Genomic DNA, 11,945 nt, shown 5'->3' with positions numbered 1-11,945 from the left:
AGGGAAGTTACAGTCAGGGGAAAGCTAGATAAGACACTTAAATCATTACCGTAAACTATTGTGAGAAGTGCAACAACCCATATACACGCAAGATGGAAAGGAGGGAGGCTACTTCCCTTAAGGACTTCACAGCACAACACATGCACGTTCTGTGACAGGCATGAGTATGAGGCAGGGTGCCACATTATCTTGAAACGCAAGAGAGAAGGATGGCCTAAAGCCTGCCATGTCACCTTGGGGTGACAACTTTCTCCTGTAGCTCATGATGGTGTCCAGGGACTGTATTAGTTTCCTACTGCTGCTGTAACACACAACCACTAACTTAGTGGCTTAAAACAACACAATTTATCCTCTTTCATTTTGGGAGGTCAGAAGTTTACAGTCAAGGTGTAAGTAGGGTGTTATTTCTTCTGAATGTTATCAGAGGAGAATTTGTTCTGTTGCCTTTTTCATCTTCTGGAGGCTGCCTGTATTCCTTGGTTTGCATGTTTCCTTCCTCACATTATTCCAGCCTCTTGTTTCTGTCATCACATCTCCAACTACTCTGACCTTCCTGTCTCCTTCTTGTAAGGACCCTTGTGATTACATTTGGTCCACATGGAAAACCTAGGCTAATCTCCCCATCTCAAGGTCCTTAACTTAATCACATCGGCAGAGTCCCTTTTGCCATGTAAGGTAACATCCAGGTTCCAGAGCTTACATGGACATGGGCATCTTCGAGGGCCATTATTCTGCCCACCACAGGGGACTATGGCAATGAAAATAGGAACAACAACAGAAAGGAATTTGATGCTGTGTCAATCTTTCTTCAGTTCATCAATCAATTAAATAAAAATCATTGGCAGTGACTCCTCCAAATATTTTCTCTTTTAATTTTTACTTCAAAACTCCCCACTTTGAAACATATGTCATAAGGCTGTACTACCCACTTCATCTCCTTATTGATGTCATCTGTCCACATCCGGATCACCGCTACCCCTACCCTCATTAAGACTGTAGTACCTGGTTCACTGTGTTCCTCTTTATTCCTATCATTTTTTGCTGGCATAACCTGTCCAGTACTCTGGCCTTCCAGTTGGGTGACCTTGTTATCACTGATCATTTTCCTCAAGCCCAAATCAGCCACAAAGTTCCTTGTTTACGATTCTGAAATTCCAATTTCAAGCATGTCACTCTCTAATCATTTCCTCCTATCCTTTTTGCTTACTGCAATTCTTGCACTGATATGATTTAATTTACCCTTTCTCTTATTTATGTTCCCCATCCTGACCTCAGGTATCTCCTTACCCATTATATTTTATGAGCCATCTTTATATTCATCCATTTACTTAAGTACTAATTGAACAACTACTATGTGCTTGTCTGGGATACAGTGGTGAGGAAAATAAAGCTCTTGTACTCATAAAACTTACATTTTAGTTAAAACATAATCACTCCCATATAATTGCCCATAATTCCCTTACACCATTTCTGAAATTTCAATTTCAAACATCCTTTTCTAATTGAGACCTCCAGTCTATTATGCTCACCATTTTCTGTCACCACTCTGCTTCACCTTCATCTTTTTGCTCCTCAAACTTCCCCATTCACCAACTCAGCTGATGACTTCACTTCGTATTTCATTGAAAAAAAGAGAATCAATAAAACAAGAAACCCCTCATCCTTCCCTTCCCACTACCATGTTTCGCAGTCTTTCTGCATCTCTACCTATATTCTCTGCCTTTCCATCCATCACAGTGAGAGAAATGTCCTTGTTCATATCACAGGTGTACACTGTTCTTATGCCCTGGATCCCCTCCTCTTTTGCCTACTAAGGACTTCACTCCATTAATTGTTCCCTCTCTCTCTCCTGTATCATCAGTTTCTCTCTTTCTACTGTATCATCTCATCAGCATACAAACATGCTCTAGTATTTTCTGTCTAAAACAAACAAACAAACAAAAATCTATTTTGATCACATATCCCCTTCTAGCTTCTGCTTCACTTCTAAGTTCTACTTCACATCCAAACATCTTGTAAGAGTAGGGTAACTTCTGGATACCACTTCCTCATTCTCCATTCACTACTCATGTCACCATGATCTGACTTTTATGAAAATACGTACTCTTGTCAACATCAATATTTCTGACACCAATGTGACTTGATAATTCTCGTCATCAAATCCAGTGAATACGGCATATATGTACAATGGATGCTCAGTGTTTCCACTTGGATGTTTATAAGCTATCTTAGTCTTAATATGTCCAAATTGGAACTCAATCCCTAACCCTAGATTTGTTATTTCCCCAGTCTTTACTCTTCAAATCTTAGTTCATGAGCAAATTCATCACAAAGTTGTATATTGAAAATACCTCCAATCTAGCCACTTCTTTCTATCCCAGTCACCTCTAGTTTAGTTTCCTACCTGCTCTTCCTGTTGCTACTCTTGCCCCACTATTATCCATTCTCCACCCAGTTGCCAGAGTGATGTGAAAATCATTCATACTCTTCCTCCATTTTTCCTTTGGTATAGAGCAGGGGTTGCAAACTCACCTGGCTATCAGGGCCAGGAAGACAAATGAGTGAAGTAAACCAGGTATATTTTTTCCTTAAAAAAAAAAAAAAAAAACTACGAGAAAGCTGAATCAGACTTTTTAATTTTTACTGAATTACAGTGTAAACATGTAAAATAATAACATTTATGATACTGTCAATTATATTTTAAAATTAAGTTGTAAAAAGAGACAAATTAAAACCAGGAGGATTTAATTATCCAGCTCTTGTTTTCTTATCATTTTTAGATTTGTCTACAGATTATTATCTATACTATAAGAAGAACAGGGCAACAGTTATGATAAATGGTGATAAACACACCCTCAGACTCAGAGTGGGGAATATAACTACAGGTCTTTTTACTGTCTCCATGGTTTTGCCCTTTCCAGAATGTACGTAGTTGGAACCATATACTTTGTAGCCTTTCCGCATTGGTGTCTTTCACTTAGTAATACGCGTTTAAGGTTCTTCCATGTCTTTTATGGCTTGATAGCTCATTTCTTTTTAGTGCTGAATGATACTACATTGTCTGGATATACCACAGTTTATTTATCCATACATCGATTGAAGGACATCTTCATCACTTTTAAGTTTTGGCAATTATGAGTAGAGCTGCTGTAAACATCCATGTGCAGGCTTTTCTGTGGACATAAGTTGCCAATTCATTTGGGTAAATACCCAAGTAGCATGACTTCTGGATCGCATGGTAAGAGTATGCTTAGTTTTGTAAGAAACTTCCAAATTGTCTTCCAAAGTGGACCATTTTGCATTCCCACCAGCAACAAAAGAGGCTCTCCATTGCTTCACATCCTCACCAACATTTGGTATTGTCACTATGTTGGATTTTAGACATTCTGATAGGTGTTTAGTGGTATCTCATCATTTTATTTTGAGAAATTCCGTAATGACATCTGATGTTGAACATCTTTTCATGTTCTTATTTGCCATTGTTGTTTGGTGAGGTATGTGTTCAGATGTTTTTCCCATTATTTTAGTTGGATTGTTTATTTTCTTATTGTTGAGTGTTAAGAGGTTTTTTTTTTTTTTTTACTGTTATAGATATCAGTCATTTATCAGATATATGTTTTCCTAAGATTTCTTCCCAGTCTGGAGCTTGTCATTTCATTCTCTTAGCAGTGTCTTTCACCAACAGAAGCTTTTAATTTTAATGAAGTCCAACTTACGAATATTTCTTTCATGGATCATGTTTTTAGTGTTGTACGTAAAAAGTCATCACAAGACCAAGGTCACCTGGATTTTCTCCTATGTGATCTAGGAGTTTTATAGTTTTGCTTTTTATACTTAGGTCTATAAACCACCTTGACTTAATTTTTGTGTAAGGTGTAAGGTCTGGGTTTTTTTTTTTTTTGGCATGTGGCTGTCTAGTTGTTCCATTTGTTGAAAAGACTATCTTTTTTTCCATTGAATTGCTTTTGCCTCGTTGTCAAAGATTAGTTGACTATATTTGTGTGCGTCTGTTTCTGGGTTCTCTGTGCCATTATATAAATATATATATGTCTATTCTTTTACCAGTACTATACAGTCTTGATTACTGTAATTTTACAGTAAGTCTTAAAGTTGAGTAGTATCATTCCTCTAACTTTATTCTTCTCCTTCAATATTGTGCTGGCTATTGCGACCTTTTGCCTTTCCAAATAAACTTTAGAATTATTATATCTCCATTTATTAAATCTTTTTTGATTTTGCTCATCAGAGTTTTGAAGTTTTCCCATTATAGGTCTTGTACATTTTTTGTTAGAGATATACCTAATTATTTGATTTTTTGGTGTTGATGTTGGTTCAATATTTGTAAAAAAAAAAAAAAGTATCACATTAATATAACATGTTAATGATAGAACTCTGTGCAGGAGAAGAAGAGTAATTTTAGAGGGGATGATAGTGGGAATAATGAGTACAGTTATATCTTACATTTTATAGGATTTTTTTTAAAGGTTTAAGACCTCAATAACTTACAATTTGCTGTGTGGTCAAATAGGTGATTTTATGTAATCTCCATAATCACTTGTAGGGTCAGCATTACTATCTCTGTTTCTAGAGGAGGAAACTTGATGGTAGACAACATACACTCCTGTGTTCAATAAGGGTGAAGCTGCTACCTCGTTTGCGAAGGAGCACCTGACGAGACTGTCACTTATCATAGCTCATGAAAAACTAAAAGAAGGAATCAACACTACAAAAACACTTCATTTTAAGGTGGCAGGCAGGATGGTACTATGCTGAAGTTTAGTATTAAATTTTAAGCTTTGTGCTTAAGCTAATGATTACTTACTGTGAATGGAAAAATTTGTAGCTGAGTCAGATCAGACTCCTGTTTGATGGACAGCCAACACAGGAAACAGATAAATCTGCCTCATTACAAATGAAAGATGGCAATAAAATATATGGTATTCTTCTGGGGCAGGTGTCTACTGAAAAGGGAACTGGTTATACTTTACATGAGAACTCCACTCCTCTATTCCATACTCTATCCCTAAAGACAAGGATATAATCTTGATTAAAAACTACAATCTGTTTTCACTACATTTTGCCTACTGACTTAATGTTTTTCTCCATTCTTTCATTTTCTTCCATTTTGTTTTTATCATCCAAGGTATGTATCTGAAGTATGTTCACAAATATTACGTATATACGGTTGACCCTTGAATAATGTGGGGTTTAATCTGTGTATAACTTACAGGCAGCCCTCGGTCTTCAGTATCTGCGGTTTCCCCACATCTGAGTAGTAGTCACTATTGAAAAATATCTGCATGCAAGTGGACCCTTGCAGTTCAAACCTGCTGTTGTTCAAGGGTCAACTGTATAATTTACTCCACAAGCAAAGCATACCATTAGCATAGTACATTTTGGCTGATGGTGTGTTTCAGTTGCCATCATAGAGTGTAGGACAAGTTTATAACCTTTTGTATGTGACTATTACATGTAGGACAACCCATCTTTAAGTAGGGATCCCTTACTCCAAAATTAACACTAGGTGGTTTTCTCTGAATGACGTGTCTTATAATTTAAATAAACATCATATTTAAAATGAAAAATACATATGTGGTAAACAGCAATACTTGGCCTTGAAACATGTCTTGAGGCATCAAATCTCATGTTTATAGAATCATAAACCTGACAGAAATGTCAGGGATGGCTTAGTCCAACTTTCTTATTTTACATTTATGGGAAGGGGATACTACAGAGAATAAGTGGCCTGCCTTCTTTCCCTCCCTCCCTTCTTTCCTTCCTTCCTTCCTTCCTTCCTTCCTTCCTTCCTCCCTGCCTCCCTCCCTCCCTTCCTTCCTTCCTTTCTTCCTTCTGCCTGGACATCACAGCTGGAGGTTCTGATTTAATTGTTGCAGGTTGGGGATGGGGTGGGGAAGAACATCATTTTTACAAAAAGCTTGTAGATAATTCTCATGTGCAGATGGGATGGAGATCCTATGGGCTAGACTGAGCAGTGTGGTTTCCAGTGGGCTGCATCAGTTGACTAGTTTTCTGTGCGTTACATGGCTGGGTAGCATGAAGAGGCTGAACGTCTCAGTAGGGAAGCTCCCTTGCAGCCAATGAAGTTCCATTGTTTTCCTAAGCTCAACTGTGATGTTAACAAGCCCTAGCTGACTCTCTTCATTTTTACTTTTTTAAAAATTCTGAGTATAAGCGCAGTTACAGTTGGGTGGGGATGGCATGAAAATTAGAAAAAAAAAAAGGTGCTTGTCAAATTGAATATGGTGCCCTGCTATTTCCCAGATGTTTTGAGTTTGGTTTTTAGAATGATACCCCTCTGGGAATGTCTGAAGAACACTATGACAAGTTGAAATCTCAGAGCATCAGAGGTTTGTATCTTCTTGTTCAAATATTTTCTTGGAAACTACCTAATTTGGGATAATCTTTATTTTCTGTCTTAATTAATCCATGAGGAAAGTGGGGCTCAGGCAGGGTCATTGGAAACCTATTCTGGGTCCTTTTGCTAAGTTTTCACCATGCTGTACCCAGGAAATATCTAATGGGGCTATTAATGGAAGCGTTTATTGGTCAGAAAGTTCTGAGTACTGCTGGAGGGGGAGATAGAAGGTGAGGTACATGCCTTGAGCTATGGAACAGCATATGCTGAGCAGAACAGAGAGCGTTTTCCCAGGACGCTTTATTGCGGTTGTGGAGTGTCAACCTGGCCTTGTTTCCTTTGTATTTACCTCACCACCAACACAACACACAGACACACATGCGTGTTCCCTGCCTTCCCCAGTACTGTCAGGCCATCACAGTTCTCAGTAAGTCCTGATAAGAAAGGAGTTTACACATCTCGGTAGCCTCCACCTCGTCATCTCGTCTGTCCCTGAAGTCTGAGGAATAGAGGTGGTTTCCCCAAAAGAGGGTTAGGTCTCCAGTCAGCAGCGTATTCTTCTCCTCTCTTTTACCTCCCTATACTTGCCTCTGCTGCCAAGCAGATTTGGGCCAGGAAAGCCCTGAATCATGCACCCTGCCCTCCATGGCTTGGTCCTCTTTGGAACTAATCTGGCTTTCTGCAATCCCTTTCCTCAGAAAAGGATCCTGCCTTCCCCATGCTGGCCTTTGGGCTCATATACTGCCTCGTGTAAACAGGCCTCTAGATGAGGCGGGATGTCTGAACGTAGACTGCTCCGTGAATCCCCTGCTTTTGTCCCCACTCCTCCACCTGAATGGAAATGGAAGAACTGGCTCGTGTCTGCATTATGACAGAGTTTCCACAACCCGTCAGATAGAGGAGCTAGCCCCAGGCTCCTTTGTATATCACTTGTCTCTGTCTCTGTCTCTGCCTGTTATCTGCCTTGCCTCACTCTACCAGCTGTATTGGTGCCAGGAAGCCTGAGTCTTTCTGAGCCTCCTACATGGTACAAGGGAAGGACTAGATGACCTGGCTTACTTGGGGTAACCTCTGTTACCTAGCACTCCTTAAGTTTACCACACTTTGAGCTTGCTACACTCGTTTGGCCTACAGGAAACCTTGCGTTATCAGGTTCAAACATTTTTGACTTTTGATTTTCTATTGGGTTTGGATCCTTTGAGTTAACTTTCAGTCCTAGGGAAGGCTCCCTTGTCCCAATCTCCCTACTACCTGCAGGCGTGGGCACTGAAGAGTTGGCCCATTGCCTCATGGGCAAAAATGGAACCTCTCTTTGTTCCCAGCCACTACCAATCACTACCAATCACTACCAAATCAGTCTATTTTGTTCCTGGGTCTGGAATTTGGAAATGTTGATATTATGTATGAACGCATATAAATCTCTTCTCAGTTATTCTTTCCTCTTGATCCATGTGGTTTTTATTCTTAAACTGTTTTCCTCATAAGACCCATAGGTTGTAATATATGTTTTTTATGTGCATTTATATTTTAGCAAAATACCAAAAATGCCTTTGGCTTCTAGATGTTATATAAGGAAAACATGCAATGTTATGACTCTTTCATTTTTATCCCCTTCTTGCTAAAGCAATTTTTCCTTTAGAAACTCATGGCAAGACTGAGCAGCTGGGGAATGAGGAAATCTGCTACTGGTAAAGAATATTCCCAAGATCTTTCCAATACTATTTATTTGGTTTAAAATAAATCTTCAGGGACTTCTCTGGCGGTCCAGTGGCTAAGACTCCGTGCTCCCAATGCAGGGGGCCTGGGTTTGATCCCTGGTCAGGGAGCTAGGTCACACATGCTGCAACAAAGAGTCCGTATGCTGCAACTAAGACCTGGTGGAGCCAAATAAATAAGTAAATAAATAAATATTTTTAAAAATAAAAAATAAACTAAAATAAATCTGCAAATCAATTGCATTTAACTATTGCACAGTGGCTAAAAATCCATGATTTCACGTTGGGTTGAGCCATCCGCTACACACTGAGCCTATTCTTTCCTCAGGTCCATGTGAATAGTTGGGAGTCATTCTAAGATGACATCTGAAGGAGGAAGCCACTTCATCAGAGAAGTTGGTCTGAAGAAGTTATTTCTGAACCACGATAGCTTTAACCAAAAAGAAGAGAGAGAGAGAGAGAGAGGAGGAAGAGAGGTGAAAACTTACTTGTAGTATTTGTGTAATTATGTTAACTACAGAAGAAAGGGTTGAGACACTGCTATTACTGGGGAGAGACTCCTTCCAGGGCCTGGGAGTGGGCTCTTGTCTAACAGCTGGAAATGAATTGTCTGAGGAGACACACACGCTGACAAAGCAAAAGACTTTCTTGAAAAGGGGCGCCCGGGTGGACAGCAGCAGGGTAAGGGAAGCCAGAGAACTGCTCTGCCACGCAGCTCACAGTCTTAGGTTTTATGATGGTGGGGCTAGCTCTCCGAGTTGTCTCTGGCCAATCATGTTGTTCGTGTCCATATTTGGTTGGACTCAGGGCCCTTTCCTGTGGTGCACGCATCTCTTAGTCAAGATGGTTTCCAGTGCGAGGGTTTCTGGGAGGTTGGCAGGACATAATATCGGCTGGCATCTCCTCCCTCCTTTTGGCCCTTCCCGAATTCCTCCAGTTGGTCTTGGTGGCAGCTCGTCAGTACTGTGTTCCTTATCGGGACCTCCTGTTGTGAGGCAATTCATGCAAGTGGTTATTACTGTGCCTGGCCAGGGAGGGCGGTTTTGGCCAAGGGTTCCCTAACACTGCTATCCAATGTACATTTCTGCAGTGGTACAAATGTTCTCGATCTGTACTGTGCAGTATGGTAGGTACCGGCTGCACATGGCCACTGAGCACTTGAAAGGTGGCTAGTGTGACTGAGGGACTCATTTTTATTTTAACTTAAATAGCTACATGTGGCGAGCATCTGAAGTACTGGGCGGCTAAGAGTTTGAGCATGGGCCTCCAGAGCGAGGGGCTCTTTGATTGCAGTGAGCTTCTCACGGTCTCTGCCTGCACGTACTTCAAGGCTGGGGATTTCTGCATAACTGGCCTCTTCCATTGCTAGTACTTACGAGTTTATTAATCCATTTCGTTTTTACTTCTTGTGGATTCCTATTTACCATATTTGTTCAACAAATCTGTTCTAATGCATAGAGTGTTGTGACATGTGCGATTTCTGAAGATATGCAACTTTTATTCAGCATGACATTTACATAGATTTGATTAGATACATTTAATTTCCTCCTACTAAGTAACTTGTTTGGTGTGAACAAGTAATTCTCATGTCACTGAGAATACAGACTTGAGAAAGAGGTGTAAACAGAGGGAGGAGATAGACATTTGCAATTTACCAAGATCTGGCTACCAGTATCTCATTTATTGCATTTTTCATTTTTATCATCAGATAACATAGATCAACAAATTCGAGGGAGAATGGGTCCTGAAGCTGTCTGTTCCACTGTTGAGTGACTTCCATCCTTAGAAAGTTCCTCCTTATTGTGTGACAGAATCTGTTTTCAGCCATGCTTTCTCCTTGTGGGATAACACAAGTACATGTAATTCTATTTCCATGTATCAGTCCTCCAAATCTTTGAAGATAAAACTCTTTGTCACATAGAATTTCTGGATGTATTTCCAATTAATTTATTCATGGCTGACTTTAAAGTCTCCTCACTGTGCTGTCCGGGTTATCTTGAGCTGGGCATATGCTAGTTTGTTAACGGTGGATTTGAGGTAATACTCAAGGCTGAAACTGACACTTCAGGTGAGATTTTATCAGTAACAGAGTTGAGCAGAATGCTCACATGCTGGGTTCTAGATGCCATACCTTCATTGATAGAGCCTAAGGTTACTTTAGCTTCTTTATTTTTCTTTAAAGCAGAGCCACAGCAATACTCATATTGATCATATAGTCAACTAAAGGGCCATAGTCTTTTCCACGAGTGTTGAGTCATGTCTCTCCTGCATTACTATAGTTGTATTTGGGCGACCAAGTGCAGGACTTCATATTAACCCATCTTGATAACTTTGGTGCATGTGGTTGACACTGGGATGTATCGCTAGATCTCTCTTCAGAAATGAAAAACTTATTTCTCCTTCTGCTGGAATGCTGGTGTCAATAACCCTCAGCTGTCAGAAATCTTTGGAGATGGCCTCAGCTAAAGAAGACTACCTTGCCAAGGTGACACTTACTTTTAGGGGCAGCCTCCATCTACTGACTGATCAACTCAAGGGTAGAAAGTGCCCTCCCTCCCTTTGAGACCACTCTTCAGGGCCATCTCAGGCCCATTGCGCCCTCTGGGGAGTCAGCTGGACCTTCACTGGGACTGTATCACATATCAGTTTGTCCCTCTACTGATTCCTGGTTCCTTTCCTTTCACAGGTGTTGAACCCAAGAGCCCTCCCTAGTATGTCTCCTGCCTGCTTATTTCTAGCTCAGAGTCTGCTTCAGCTTCAGAGAGCCCCATGTACGCTCACATATTATTCTAGTCTGAGCAGCAAATTCATTTTGGATCCTGCATCTGTCATCAAAGGAATCAGATATTCTAATTTTCAGATATGATTCCTTTCCTGAAGTCCAGAACCATACTTGAAACTCTTTACTGGATCTTTCTACCTTGATGTGTCATAGGCATCTCATTATTCCCACCATCTTCCCCTCTGAACCTACTCTTCTTACTACATCAATTCAGTCACCCACACTAGAAATCCTGTCCTCTCCCTCAGCCTAAATTTTCAAAGCTTCCTTCTGTCCTTTCTCTGCCGATTCCCTAATTCAAGCCCTTATTATCTGCCACTTACACTACTGTAATAGCCTCCTCCCTGGCCTCCTGTGTCACCAGTCTTTCCTCATAACACGCCTCCTCTCTTCACATGACCACCAGAGAATCTTTCCAAAACATAGGTCTGATCATGTTACCCTCTGACTTACAAACGTTGATGCCCTTTCTCCTATTCCCTTGCTTAAAGGTTCAAGTTAATACTTCATAGGCTGACCTTCAAGCCTTTTATCCAACCTTTCTCTCTTTCCTGTTCTATCTGCTTCTGCTCTCTTCACGTGTACTCTAGTCATAAACACTCTCCCGATGCTTTTTTCTCCACTCCCTTTCATGAAGAAATTCAACATGCTGGTGAATTACTCTTGTCTCCCAGTAGATTATGAGCTTCTTGGAGGCAGGGAGTGTGTGTGTGCTTGCTTTCAGGCTTGCTCTCCAACAATGCCTGACACATTGTGGTTCCACTCTGTCCCCAGTATGGCACACAGGTACTAGGGTATGTCCCTTCCATAGAGTTGAACATGGAGCTCAAAGTTAGAAGGTGAGAAAAAGAAAGGAAGGTACTGAAACCTTATCATGACCAGGTAAGTCACAAGTATGGATTTATAGGCATCTTTTAAGTACTTTTCAAATGGTTTGATGTTACACTACTTTTCTTACTATGAGTGAATCTGAGAAGTTTGAACTTTTTATATCTTGTTGATAATTAAACTGGTGTGCCCCAGACTAAGAAGTCATGGTAGATTAAAAGTGCATTTATATAGAGAATGTGGT

The sequence above is a fragment of the Eubalaena glacialis genome, chromosome X, assembly GCF_028564815.1.
Source record: "Eubalaena glacialis isolate mEubGla1 chromosome X, mEubGla1.1.hap2.+ XY, whole genome shotgun sequence".
In the NCBI taxonomy this organism is placed as follows: domain Eukaryota; kingdom Metazoa; phylum Chordata; class Mammalia; order Artiodactyla; family Balaenidae; genus Eubalaena; species Eubalaena glacialis.
This window is presented reverse-complemented; position numbering follows the sequence as displayed.